This window comes from Aquarana catesbeiana, linkage group LG04, assembly GCF_042186555.1.
Source record: "Aquarana catesbeiana isolate 2022-GZ linkage group LG04, ASM4218655v1, whole genome shotgun sequence".
Classification (NCBI taxonomy): Eukaryota; Metazoa; Chordata; class Amphibia; order Anura; family Ranidae; genus Aquarana; species Aquarana catesbeiana.
In genome coordinates this window covers 678909600-678924806 of record NC_133327.1, presented here as the reverse complement: position 1 = coordinate 678924806, position 15207 = coordinate 678909600, and positions in this window count along the sequence as shown.

Below are 15207 nucleotides of genomic sequence, written 5' to 3'. Positions count from 1 at the left end.
CGCGGTGATAAAGCCAAGTCCCGTCCCAGCAAGGTAAATATCAGGGCGAGAGCACACCCATCCAACCCCTGCTATATGCTGCAGGGTGATATTGGGACAAGACCAGGGAGACGGAGGAGACGACTCTTGTGCCATTCTAAATGGAGAAGGGGATTGTGGGTAATGTTATCAAAGAAAAGAATTTCATCGAGTGCAGTCACTTACCTACCCCCTGGGGTACACACAGGAGGTGACAGTGATGACCAACATGATAGTGTCAAAAAAATCTGTTCAGCCAGTGGCAGCTGGTGTTTTTTTTTGGGGGGGGGGGCGGCAAACTAGCACCCACCCACCCCAAGCGGCACCCAGCCCCCCCACCCCCGTGTCCTCTCCTCCATGGCGGCTTCCAGTTCCTCCCCTCGTCATCCTAGGCGTCCAATAGGGTCGCCTGTCCTTTCAGCCAATCCGGTGACCGGTGTCAAAACCGGTTTCCTGATTGGCCAGGAGGAGGATCAGTGTTACAACAGCTATACTGAAGCCTCTGGCTCTAATCGGTGCTTCAAAAAAAACAGCCCCCCCCCCCCGCATTGGAATCCATGCGCAGTGTCCTGAAAGGGGCCAGACGCATGGATGGGGGGGGCGGCGGCGATAGACAGGGAGGGGGCTGCATCAGTCGCCCCTAATGGACAGGCTGCCCCTGTGTTCAGCCAATATAAGCACACAAGTGAACCACATCCAGCTGCCTTACAGTGCCTTGAAAAAATATTCATACCCATTAGTATTCATACCCATTGAAATTCTCCACATTTTTTTATGCTACAACCAAAAACGTAAATGTATTTTATTGGGATTTTATGTGATCGACCAACACAAAGTGGCACATAATTGTGAAGTGGAAGGAAAATGATAAATGATTTTCAATTTTTTTTACAAATAAATATGTGAAAAGTGTGGGGGGGCATCTGTATTCAGCCCCCTTTACTCTGATACCCCCTAACTAAAATCTAGTGGAATCAATTGCCTTCAGAAGTCACCTAATTAATGAATAGTGTCCACCTGTGTGTAATTTAGTCTCAGTATAAATACAGCTGTTCTGTGAAGCCCTCAGAGGTTTGTTAGAGAACCTTAGTGAACAAACAGCATCATGAAGGCCAAGGAACACACCAGACAGGTCAGGGATAAAGTTGTGGAGAAGTATAAAGCAGGGTTAGGTTTTTAAAAAAATCTCCCAAGCTTTGAACATCTCACGGAGCTCTGTTTAATCCATCATCCGAAAATGGAAAGAGTATGGCACAACTGCAAACCTACCAAGACATGGCCGTCCACCTAAACTGACCGGCCGGGCAAGGAGAGCATTCATCAGAGAAGAGCCAAGAGGTCCATGGTAACTCTGGAGGAGCTGCAGAGATCCACAGCTCAGGTGGGAGAATCTGTCCACAGGACAACTATTAGTCGTGTTCTCCACAAATCTGCCCTTTATGGAAGAGTGACAAGAAGAAAGACATTGGTGAAAGAAAGTCATAAGAAGTCCTGTTTGCAGTTTGTGAGAAGCCATGTGGAGGACACAGCAAACATGTGGAAGAAGGTGCTCTGGTCAGATGGGACCAAAATTGAACTTTTTGGCCTAAAAGCAAAACCCTATGTGTGGCGGAAAACTAACACTGCACATCACCCTGAACACACCATCCCCACTGTGAAACATGGTGGTGGCAGCATCATGTTGTGGGGATATTTTTCTTCAGCAGGGACAGGGAAGCTGGTCAGAGTTGATGGGAAGATGGATGGAGACAAATACAGGACAATCTTAGAAGAAAACCTGTTAGAGTCTGCAAAAGATTTGAGACTGGGGCGGAGGTTCACCTTCCAGCAGGACCCTAAACATACAGCCAGAGCTACAATGGAATGGTTTAGATCAAAGCATATTCATGTGTTAGAATACATTTACATTTTTTGGTAGTAACATGACAAAATGTGGAAAATGTCAAGGGGTATGAATACTTTTTCAAGGCACTGTATATGGTGATTTGTGTGCTTGCCCCCTGCCTTCTGGGACATTCAGAGTCTCTGTCCTGCATGGTGGAGGGACATGGCACTACAGGGGACTACTCCCTAAGGAAGAGACATAACAAGGAATAAAGCATAAGCAATCAAATCTAAATCTGATCCATACAGACTTCAAACAGTTAATGCCACATCCCTAATTGTAGCAAGAAATTGTTCAAACTTTTTTTGAATGGGATTTTTTAGGCACTCAAAGAAAACCAAAATAATACAATGACATGATTTTTATTACACTATTGTTAAAATCCACCATTATAATTGACAATAAAACCAAACGATTTGATGAGAAACTTCTATATAAGCCACTATTACAGCTTATATAGGCAGATGCGACTGCCACTTGTAGTGTTTTAAAAGGCTGACGCCTTTTGATTTTCACTCTGTACAATTTTCATCAGGGGGTCAAAATGTTGGTGAACTCTAAAATGTAGATACATATGCATCAAAATCATAAACATAAAATATATACATAAAATATACACTCACTGGCCAATTTATTAGGTACACCTATTCAAATTTCTAATTAGCCAATCGCATGACAGCAACTCAATGCCTTTAGGCATCTAGACGTGGTGAAGACGACTTGCTGAAGTTCAAACCAAGCATCGGAATGGGGAAGAAAGGGGACTTAAAGAGGAGTTCCACCCAGGGGGGCCATCAAAAAAAAAAGAAAAATTAAAAGTCAGCAGCTACAAATACTGCAGCTGCTGACTTTTAATTGGACACTTACCTGTCCCTGGGTCCAGCGATGCGGGGGGATCGAAGCCCCACTCATCTCCCCCTCCGCTCGTCGGCGCCGGCATTTCAACTGTGGGCACCGGGCTGTGGCTTCACAGCCTGACACCCACTGCGCATGCGCGAGCGGCGCCGCGCGCCGTGATTGGCCGCTCAATCACCTGGGACCTGTAATGGGTCCCAGATGATTGACAGGAGGGAGGGAGCAGAGCTGAGCCCTTCCTGCGCCGAGGGGGAAGTGATGTCACCAGCCCAGGCAAAGGAAGAGGCAGACTACGAGGGACCACCTAGCAACAGGCATTTAGAGGTAAGTAAAAAAAAAAAATATCCAAATCCTAATTTTTTTTTTGAGGTATTTTTGTTTTTTTGGGTGGAACCCCACTTTAAGTGACTTTGAACGTGGCATGGTTGTTGGTGCCAGACGGGCTGGTCTGAGTATTTCAAAAACTGCTGATCTACTGGGATTTTCACACACAACCATCTCTCGAGGTTTACAGAGAATGGTGGGAAAAAAAGAAATTATCCAGTGAGCGGCAGCTGTGTGGAGGAAAATGCCTTGATGTCAGAGGTCAGAGGAGAATGGGCAGACTGGTTTCAGATGATAGAAAGGCAACAGTAACAAATAACCACTCGTTACAATCAAGGTATGGTGAATACCATCTCTGAACACACAACACATCAAACTTTGAAGCAGATGGTCTACAGCAGCAGAAGACCACACCGGGTGCCACTCCTGTCAGCTAAGAACAGGAAACTGAGGCTACAATTGGCACAGGATCACCAAAATCGGACAATAGAAGATTGGAAAAATGTTGCCTGGTCTGATGAGTCTGGATTTCAGCTGCGACATGCAGATGGTGGGGTCAGAATTTGGCGTATGGATCCATCCTGCCTTGTATCAAAGGTTCAGGTTGGTGGTGGAGGTGTAATGGTGGGGGGGGGATATTTTCTTGGCACACTTTGGACCCCTTAGTACCAATTGAGCATCATTAAAACACCACGTCCTACCTGAGTATTGTTGCTGACCATGTCCATCCCTTTATGACTACACTGTCCTCATCTTCTGATGGCTCCTTCCAGCAGGATAATGCACCATGTCACAAAGCTCCAATCATCTCACCACTGGACAATGAGGTCCCTGTACTCCAATGTCCTCCACACTCACCAGATCTCATCCAATAGAGCGCCCTTGGTATGTGGTGGAACGGGAGATCTCTGAGGAACGTTTCCAACACCTTGTTGTATCTATGCCATGAAGAACGAAGGCAAAAGGGGGTCCAACCCGCTACTAGCAAGGGGGACCTAATAAAGTGTGTGTATGTAAAATATGACATTTTCTCCTTTACTCATAAATTGGTTTCTGTTGCATATTCAGGGAGGTTGATTTGGTCAACCCTGGAAGTAAGGAGGTCTCCTCGTTCCTGCCCACCTACCCCCCATCCCTACACACCTTCCTGATGGCTCCCCTTGTTCTGTTGGGCCCCAGTGAAGAAGAACTGTCTGCACCGGCAGTATATTATCTACCTCTGCCTGATGGCGATTGAATGTGTCCAACTGTCTCGGGGGGGAGGGGAGAGTTTTTACCCTTCTAGAGGAAATTTGACCACATTTTGTCACGTTTTGCCTTTTTCTGGATCAGCTCTGGTGGTTCGGGTTGTGAGATGCTGCAAGGTGTATTCTTTTATTTTTGTTCTTTGGTTTTCTATGTAGCTATGTCAAGGAAAGCGATCAGTCGAACTGCCCTTGGTGCGATCCATTTGCATATTTAGAACTTAGGCCAATCCCAGCAGGTCCAATTTTCTTACTGCAATATTCATGCACATTTATAAAGCATTATCGTGCCAATGTATACAATGTATATTTACCATTTGGCAAAGTTCTTCTATGAACAAATGAAATCTGATCTGTGATTGGCTGGGTTGTTCCTTGCTCCATGTTATTTTATATAGCCCATAACTTGTGCAGTCGGATTAGATTTATATATATATAAACAGTGTTTTCATGGCAGGGTACTTGTCCGCACATGGGGGGAATGCGAGCAGTGGCAGAGAAGAGAGTTTTTTCTGGCTGATGTGATAAGAATTCATCCTGAAGAGGAGGCTCTGCCCCGCCGTGCCAATGTTTGCTGGCTGAGGACCTACAAATATATTCTCTGCCACCACAGATTCCTGACTCTGCTCCAAAACCCAAACATTGGAGAAATGAATACACATGTGTCCAGTGCCATTCCGGGGTATAGTGTGTATTCAGGTGTACTACTGTCACACTTCACCCTCTTGTCCTGCACAGGTGCCCCCCTTCTGTCATTATGCCCAGGTGCCAGTCTACTATCATAATGCCTAGGTACCCCTCTCCTGTCATCATGCCTAGGTACCCCTCTCCTGTCATCATGCCTAGGTACCCCTCTCCGGTCATAATTCTCAGGTACCCCTCTCCTGTTATAATGCCCAGGTAACCCTCTCTTGTCATAATGCCCAGGTATCCCTCTCCTGTCAAAATGCCTAGGTACCCCTCTCCGGTCATAATTCTCAGCTACCCCTCTCATGTCATCATGTCCAGGTACTCCTCTCTTGTCATAATGCCCAGGTACACCTCTCCTGTCATAATTCTCAGGTACCCTTCTCCTGTCATAATACCCAGGTACCTCTCTTCTGTCATAATACCCAGGTACCTCTCTTCTGTCATAATGCCCAGGTATCTCTCTTCTGTCATAATACCCAGGTACCTCTCTTCTGTCATAATACCCAGGTACCTGTCTCATGTCATAATACCCAGGTACCACTCTCCTGTCATAATGCCCAGGTACTTCTCTCCTGTTATAATGCCCAGGTACCTCTCTCCTGTTATAATGCCCAGGTACCTCTCTCCTGTTATAATGCCCAGGTACCTCTCTCCTGTTATAATGCCCAGGTACCCGTCTCATGTCATAATACCCAGGTACCACTCTCCTGTCATAATGCCCAGGTATCTCTCTCCTGTCATAATGCCCAGGTATCTCTCTCCTGTCATAACGCCCAGGTAGCCTTCTCCTGTCATAATACCCAGATACCCCTCTCCTGTCATAATGTCCAGGAACCACTCTCCTGTCATAATTCTCAGGTACCCTTCTCATGTCATAATGCCCAGGCATCTCTCTCCTGTCATATTACTCAGGTACACCTCTTCTGTAATAATTTTGTGATACCCCTCTCCTGTCATGATGCCCAGGTACCCCTTTCCTGTCATTGTGCCTGGGTACCTCTCTTTTGTCATAATGCTCAGGTACCCCTCTTCTGTCATATTGCCCAGGTACCTCTCTTCTGTCATAATGCCTAGGAACCTATTTACTTTCATAATACCCAGGTACTCTTTTGCTGTCATAATGCCCAGGTACCCCTCTTCTGTCATCATGCCCAGGTACCTCTCTCCTGTCATAATACCCAGGTACCCCTCTACTGTCATAATACCCAGGTACCCCTCTACTGTCATCATGCCCAGGTACCCCTATCTATCCTGTCATAATGCCCAGGTGCCCCTCTCCTGTCATAATACCCAGGTGGACCGCTCTTTTCCCATTGCCCTTGTGCCCCTCTCTGATTAGAACACCCATTTTTGTAAATATTAATTTTTTTTTTTTATATAAAATGTATTTTTTGACCCTTTTTACATTCTTTTTTCTATTTAAAGTGGTACTAAAGATATTTTTTAAAAATAAAATAATAAGGTTATACTTACTTGCACTGTACAACAACATTGCACAGAGTGGTCCTTTACTTCCTCTTTGGCAGTCCCCTGCCAGTGCTCTCCCCTCCTTCGTCTGAGTGCCCCTTCAGGAAGCTGGCTGCTAAGGGGGTACCCGTGCAAGCATGATCCAGAGCTGGACTGTGTGCATCCATAGATACACACAACACCAGGCAAGCCACGCCTCTTCTCCCTCCTCACAGGTGTTTGACTGACAGCAGCAGGAGCCTATGGCTTGGCTGCTCTCCGTGTCTCCTGTAAATCCAGAAAGAGAGTGGCGCTGCAGCCAGGACACTGCTGGATTGGTAAGAGTCAGGCAGGTGTTTAGGGATGGGGGTAGAGGGTAAACAGATAGTGGGGTGTTTTTTACTTTAATGCAGGGAATGCAATAAGCCAAAAAACTATTTTACTTCAGAACCACTTCAACTTTCATACTATCAGAAGGGGGCTAACAAGCCCCTTTTGGGAGAGCATCGGGCAGGTGACAAGTACTCTTTATGGAGATATTGTCTCTCTTGACATCCATTGCAACCAATCAAGCACAAATTGTGCTTGGTTAGCTGAATCCTCGGCTACAGTAGCCAGGGAATGACAGCTGTGAACCCAGAAGTGATGTACTGTAATACATGTCACTTCCGGGTTCATTACTCACAGGGGGGATTGGGGAATGTAGGTTCCCAGATGACTTCTTGTTCTCACTGTTCATGTGTCCCAGTAGATAGCAACAGGATCGTTTTTCAGCTTTTATCATTAAGAAGCAACCCTCAAGCCAGGGCCGGATCTAGGGGGTGCTGGAATGGGCTATGTCCCCCAACATTTTAGCTGTGCCCCCCCCCCAGGAGTGCATCCACTGATCCATGAGCCGGTCTGATGCAGACAGTTGATGTAAGGAGGCACTCTGATCGGGATAATCCATGTAAGTGGGCACTCTAATGGAGACACCTAATGTAAGGGGCACTCTGAAGAGGACACCCGATGTAAGGGTGCACTCTGAGAAGGATAACTGATCATATGCAAGGGGGCACTCTGTTGGAGACAATTGATGTAAGGGGGCACTCTGATAGCAACACTGTAAGGGAGCACTATGATGGGGACATCTGATGTAAGGGGGACTCTGATGGGGGCATCTGATATAAGGGGGCACTCTGATGGGGGCATCTGATGTAAGAGGCACTCTGATGGGGACACCTGATATAAGGGGGCACTCTGAGAAGGATAACTGATCATATGCAAGGGGGCACTCTGTTGGGGACAATTGATGTAAGGGAGCACTCTGCTGGGGACAATTGATGTAAGGGAGCACTCTGATGGGGACATCTGATGTAAGGGGGCATTCTGATTGGGGACACATGATGTAAGGGGGGGACTCTGATGGGGACCCTGATGTAAGGGGGTAATCTGATGGAAACACCATGTAAAGGGGGACTCCTGATGTAAAGGCGGACTATGATAGGGACATCTGATATAAGGGGGCACAGGTTCTATTTAATCATCCTAATCCAATGACAGTCTAATACATACTAGTGTTTCCCAGGTGTTGACATTATGCCCCCGACTTCTTTACTGCACCCCCAGATTAGATAGACTAGATCCGGTCCTGCCTCAAGTTCTATTCAGTAACTTTGCCCAGACTGAGATGGTGTCATCAGTTTGCTGCAGGCAGGAGGAAGCATTTCCACAGTCTCTCCTCCCTCAGTAATCAGGTTGCAATATTGCAACTTTGTAGCAGATCACAAGGTAAGAGACGGAAATAGAGGCTGATCTGTTTCTAATATGGGCGTACCTACAGGGGTCGCAAAGGGCACCGTTGCAACCCAGCCCCATGCTCCAGGTGGCCCGTGCGGCCCCCCTGTACACCTGGACAGGAGGGCAGTGGCATATACTGGAACTGATCCCTCCAGGCTGGCTGAATGCCCGCTTCTCCTTCTTTCCCTCCTGCAGACATTCCTGCAGAAATGGTGAGATTGGTTCCTCCACATGCCACTCCTGCCGTCTGAGTGCCCCTTCAGGAAGCTGGCTGCTAAGGGGGTACCCGTGTAAGCATGATCCGGAGCTGGACTGTGTGCATCCACAGATACACACAACACCAGGCAAGCCACGCCCCTTCTCCCTCCTCCCTATCCCTGTTCTGCTGCCCAGGACCCCTGTGTGCTTCCCTGCCCCCCCCGCGCAGCACTGCTGGGTTTCACCCTCCTACCTCCCGCTCCCGCTGCTGTGGGGGATGTGTCAGGATGGAGAGCGGGGAAGGAGCTGGTAAATGTGTCATTTGCCAGTCCCTTCCTTGTGCTAACGAATAGAGTCAGTGGTTGATACCGATCACTGACTCTGTTTTTTTTTTTTTGTTTTATTCATGCATAGCTGGAGCATTATAAACTATGCTTCACGGGAACTGAGCTGAGGCTGCAGAGAAAGGGACTGATGAATCTGTCCTCAGTTCTTTTCTCTGTCTCAAAAATGAGACAACAGGGGTCTGTTTAGACCCCTGATATTTCACCAAAGCCCCCCCAACAGGGGTACTAAAAAATAGTTAAAAATGTATAAAAAATAAAATTGTAAAAAAAAAAAAAAAGGTAAAAAAAAAAGAAAACAAAAATAAAAAACTACTGACACCAGTGGTGGAACTACCAGGATCTCAAAAGTCGCACTTGCAACTGGGCCCTGGCGCTCTGCAAACGTGTGGGGGGGCCCCAACACGACAGGAAGGTGGCCCACTGTGGGACCGTAATAAAGGGTCCCACAATCGGAGTAAAGGCCCCTGGGATCAGTGGGAAGAGCCCCGGTCTGGGGGCCCTTTATGGTTTCTTTCACTGGGGCTTTGAAGGTTCTAGTGACGCCTCTGGTGTCTGACATTTGTGAACACAGCCAAGAACTGCACAGACTCGAGGATTTACATGATTGTCTGACCATCTCAGTCCAAGAAGTAGGGGACCTTACGTTATATTTTTTATTCAACGCCAATTATGATACACCACCACATGCAAAGCAAACTAATTGTCATCTGGTTAAGGTTTATGTCTGCTTTATATCTGCAGATATTCCCGATGTTGGCGAACTTGATTGCTACTACTTTCAGAGCGCCTCGTTGGAAACACGTAGCCCAGCTGGAGAATTGCGGCATCTCCTTGACATTTTCCACATTATACAGAGAAGCGTGTCTCCCTTTTTCACGATTTAGGTGGCATTTCCTGCAGGGAGCAGAGAAAGTCTTTTAGAGCGGAGGAGACGAGCGGAGGCAGCTGCACGAGGACGTGCGTGGTTCAGCTCTCTTGCAGGATTCTGAGCTGACATCATCACTGGATGAATGAAGACACAGAAGGGTGTCGTTGTTCAAAGCTTTTTGCTGCCTGAGCTCCCCCGGACAAAAGATCTGTTAAACTGAGTCCAGGGAACGTGTTCTACGCACATCTCATACCCACCTGTGAGCGCCAACAGCCACCGAGGGGGTTTCCGGGAGCCCCAGGCGCGACGATAGGACCATGGAATGGAGGATGGCTGCTAGCGACAGTCAGTGTGTGAAGCCTCAGCCAAGTATACGCCACCTCAAAGAAATAAGAAGAAGAAATAATTGAGCTGCTAAAGCCAGCCAGACAATGTTGCAGCCGTGCTAAAGTCATAGATTCCACCCAAAGCTCTGCTTGTAAAAGGTCCAAATTCCTGTTCACAGAATTTTACTGGCTGTTTTACAGCTTCTATATTTGGGAAAATAGATTTTAGGTGCGTATGAGAAATGGCAACCGCCCAGATCAGAATATACCCAGCAAAAAGAAGGTGCACGGTGCTGGGGGCAATACATCCAACAATATAAAAATTCACCAGAATTCAATCTAGCACCTAGTGCATACACTAACTATAAACTATTTTATTTCCCAACTTAAGAACATCTAGCTATATACATTTATATATTATACACTGCCAGGACAAGGATCTCCAGCACCCAGGGGCAAAGTTGCGTAACTGTGCTCCTTCCCCTGCTGCTAACCCATGATGTAGATGGATGTACCTTGTTCTGGTGCACCCATTCTCCACCACTTCCTCTACCACCCAGGGTGCATTGTACATGTGTAGCCATCACCTTGTTTTCTAACAGCTAGGGTAGGGTGGTTGCACACGTGCAGTGGGCAGATGACTTCCTTCTGAACTATAGTTGACCTTCTCCTGACCTAAAGCTGACCTTCTCCTGACCAGCAACTGACTTCCTCCTCTGGCCTGCAGCTAACCTCCTAACCTGCAGCTGACTTCCTCCTGGCCTGCAGCTGACCTCATCCTGAAATGCTGAAATCCTGAACTGCTGACCTCCTCCTGAATACAGCTGACATCCTCCTGAATTGCTGACCTCCTCCTGAACTGCAGCTGACCTCCCCCTGGCATGCAGTTAACTTCCTCCTGAACTGCTGACTTTGTCCTGGCCTGCAGCTGAACTCCTTCTGACCTGCAGCTAACTTCTTCCTGTATTAGTGACCTTCTGACCTCTAGCTGACTTCCTCCCAAACTGCTGACCTCCTCCCGATATGTAGCTGACCTCCCTCTGACCTGTAGTTATCTTCCCCTGAACTGCAGTTGACTTCCTCCTGACCCGCAGCTTACCTCCTCCTGACCTGCAATTGACCTCCACTTGATCCTCAGTTGACCTCCTTTTGACTTGCAGCTGACCTTCTTCTGACCTGAATTTGACCATCTAAGCCAGTCTTTCTCAACCTTTTCAACACAAAGGAACCCTGGAAATAACTTTCCGGTCTCGGGGAACCCCTGCTAAAAATGACTATATCTACAACTGATGATACATTAGTGTGGTGGTCAGTGGGAAGAATGCTCCTCACACTTGTGGTCATTGGGAGGAATCCCCCCCCTTATAGATAGCTAAAAAGATCAATGGTGTCAGTGAAAATTTTTTTGAGAGGCAGAAATTGTCATTGCTCAAGAAACCCCTTAGCATTCCCTGGAGAAACCTTGATCTAAGCTATAGCAATGTGCTTCAACAGCTTTGCATTTTGATTAACTTGTATGGGGGAGAAAGGGGAGCATAAGCCTATGTACACAGTAGAGCTGCACGATTAATCGCCAAGAATCGTTATCGCAATTTTTTTTCCCCTTTGCGATCTTGACTAAAGTGTTTCACGATTCTTGCTATGCAAAGAATTCTCTCTGCTCTTCTGAAGCCACAGCCCTCAAGAGAAAGGAAGAGAAAAAACTGGGCAGTCTGCCAAGAATCACAACATTCTTTATCTGGTGAACTTAAGTATAAACATTGTAACAATTTGCCAATGGAATAGAGTTTGTGTGTAAGTGAAAAAAGTTTAACCACTTAAACACTAAACTTTTTTCTGACATTTGTTGGTTTCAAGTTAAAATCATTTTTTTTTGCTAGAAAAGTACTTAGAACCCCCAAACAATATATATATATTTTTAGGAGACACCCTAGAGAATAAAATGGTGGTTGTTGCAATATTTTATGTCACACTGTATTTGCCCAGTAGTCTTTTAAATGCAATTTTTTTGGAAAAAATTACTTTAATGAATAAAAAAAAAAAAAAAAACAGTAAAGTTAGCCCATTTTTTTTTTTTTTTGTATAATGTGGAAGATTTTACGTCGTGAGAGAATCGTGATCTTTTTATTCTAAGCAAAAAAATTGTGATTCTCATTTTGGCCAGAATCGTGCAGCTCTAATTCAGGAATAAGCTGTTACCTATTCCTGAAGCTCCTGTGACATCTTCTTGGCCCACAATTCTTAAAATGTTTCACTTTAAGTGAATGAATAATATCCACCATTTGTAATGACTTTTTACAACCCATAAATCTGGAAGAATCCGATATGGAGGCTGCCATTTCTGACCTCTCCTGAAAATACTTGCATGGCTCTCTCTGACCTCAACGTTTTCCACATCGCAGATCTGGAACATTTTTTTTTTTTTTTTTTAAACAAAAGCTTCATTAGGCATTGCTAATATATCAGATGGCCACATCATGTATGCTCAAATCACAATTTGTATGATTGTTAGCATTGTTGAACCACACCCCCTCCCCGTCAGGAAAAATAAAAAAGAGCAAAAGGGAAAAGAAATGCAGCCCGGCTCTAATTTGGTCTATGTAGCGGGCCCAGAATAGACTGTAATGGACACCCTGGACCAATTTTGGCAAATGTGATGGGCCCAGTCATAGAGGGAAATGGGCAACCCGGCCCTTACTTGGCACGTGTTGTGAGCCCAGCCATTGAATGTACTTGTAGCACCCTGGTGTTTAGGCAGGGTTGCTCTTAAATTTACCTGCCAAGTATAGCTACCTTGGCTAATTACATAGTTACATAGTAGGTGAGGTTGAAAAAAGACACAAGTCCATCAAGTCCAACCTATGTGTGTGATTATATGTCAGTATTACATTGTATATCCCTGTATGTTGCGGTCATCAGGTGCTTATCTAATAGTTTTTTAAACTATCGATGCCCCCCGCTGAGACCACCGCATGACGCAGCTATGTTGTTTTGCGCACCTGTGCCACTTTGCCGACGTATTTCGGCGCGAGCCAGTCGGCATGTGGTTAAACCTCATTTGCCATGTAGTTGCCCACCCCAATAATTTGTTCAGATCTTCTTGCAACGTTCCCACATCCTGCGGAGAAGTTATTGCCCTGCTTAGCTTAGTATCGTCCACAAATACAGAGATTGAACTGTTTACCCCATCCTCTGGGTTGTTTATGGACAAGTTAAATAGGATTGGTCCCAGCACAGAACCCTGGGGGACCTCACTACCCACCCCTGATCATTCCGAGTATTCCCCCATTGATCACCACCCTCTGAACTCGCCCTTGTAGCCAGTTTTCAATCCATGTACTCACCCTATGGTCCATGCCAACTGACCTTATTTTGTACAGTAAACGTTTATGGGGAACTGTGTCAAAGGCTTTTGCAAAATCCAGATACACCACGTCTACGGGCCTTCCTTTATCTAGATGACAACTCACCTCCTCATAGAAGGTTAGTAGATTGGTTTGGCAAGAACAATTCTTCATGAATCCATGCTGATTACTGCTAATGATGCCGTTTTCATTACTAAAATCTTGTATATAGTCCCTTATCATCCCTTCCAAGAGCTTGCATACTATTGATGTTAAGCTAACTGTTCTGTAATTCCAAGGGATGTATTTTGGACCCTCTTTACATATTGGTGCTATATTGGCTTTTCTCCAATCCGCTGGTACCATTCCAGTCAGTAGACTGTAAGTAAAAATAAGGAGCAATGGTTTGGCAATTACTTGACTGAGTTTCCTAAGTACCCTTGGGTGCAACCCATCCAGTCCCAGTGATTTATTAATGTTAAGTTTCCCAAGTCTAAATCTAATTCTGTCCTCTGCTAGCCATGAGGGTGCTTCCTGTGATGTTTCATGAGGATGAACATTGAAGTTTTGGTTACTGAAGCCCCCTGATTCCCTCGTGAAGACTGAGGAGAAGAATAAATTCAATACCTTCGCCATGTCCTTCCTCATTCTTTATGGGGCCAATATGGTCTGTCCTCCCTTTTTTACTGTTTACATACTTAAAGAATTTCTTGGGATTTTTTTTGCTTTCCTCCGCTATGTGTCTTTCATGTTCTATCTTAGCTGCCCTAATTGCACTCTTACTTTTTTTGTTGCATTCTATATAAAGTTTGAATGCTAATGATGATCCCTCAACCTTGTATTTTTTTAAGGCCTTCTCTCTTGCTTTTATATGCATAATATAATTGTTGAAGATCAATTGATTTCACTCTAAGTCTGTAATTGCTGCACTTCTCTCTTTTGCCGCCAGGTGGCCGGGCATCTGGTGGCATTAGATATAAGAAGGGCACTGCAAGGTCAGATTATGGGTATATGGGGTAGCTCAGCCAATGGGCAGGGGTTTTCTTAAATCCCTTGGCCTGCTGGGAGAGCCTATATATTTGGGTGGAGTCAGGTGATCGGTGTTCTGTGCCACCTGGACGGCTGTCTGGGTGGACGTGTGTTGTATTGCCCGGAGAGAGCAGCGCAGGGTTGGGATTGCGGCTTGCAGTCCAATCAGAAGTGACGATTCTGCTGGCCAGAGAACCTGTCGTGGTCGGAGTAGAGGGGAAGTGGTCGCCACTAAGGGACAAACCACCTTATTACCAGGGACCACAGTGAGTAGCTGAAGCAAGTACCGGAGCAGTATTCTCACGCACCCCGGTGACAGTGAAGAATCGGGAAACTTCAGTGGGTATCAAGCCAGGGACCCAGACAGCGGAGGTGACACTTGCAGTGCAGCCTTGTATGTCAAGCCAGGGACCGAGCAGGCCAGTGGGGGTGAAGCTTGAGAAGTATCTTGAGTGCCAAGCTAGGGACCCAGCAGAGAGGCGGGGGTGACGCTTAAGGAAGATACTACCGTGAAGATTGGAGGCGCTCAAGGGATTCAGTGGCGGTGAATCATCTAGTCTATAGAGAGACTGGGAGCTCAGTGTGCTGAAGAATTACAAGAAGTGATTGTAGTGGAAGAGAAGGAATTATTACACTTTGTGTTAGGAACTGTTAAAGACTGTTGCCATAACAGACAGCATTCCTACACATGCAGATGTGGCGTCTCGCTGGATGCCTTTCCCTGCATGGCTGTCCTGCTGAATTCTCGGAGTGTGCCAATGATTTTGCTACTACCTAAGAGTGTCCTGGCCCTAACCCTCTTTCCCAAAAGTTCTGCTAAGAGAAATAAAATCTCTTTTGCATTCAAGAAGTGT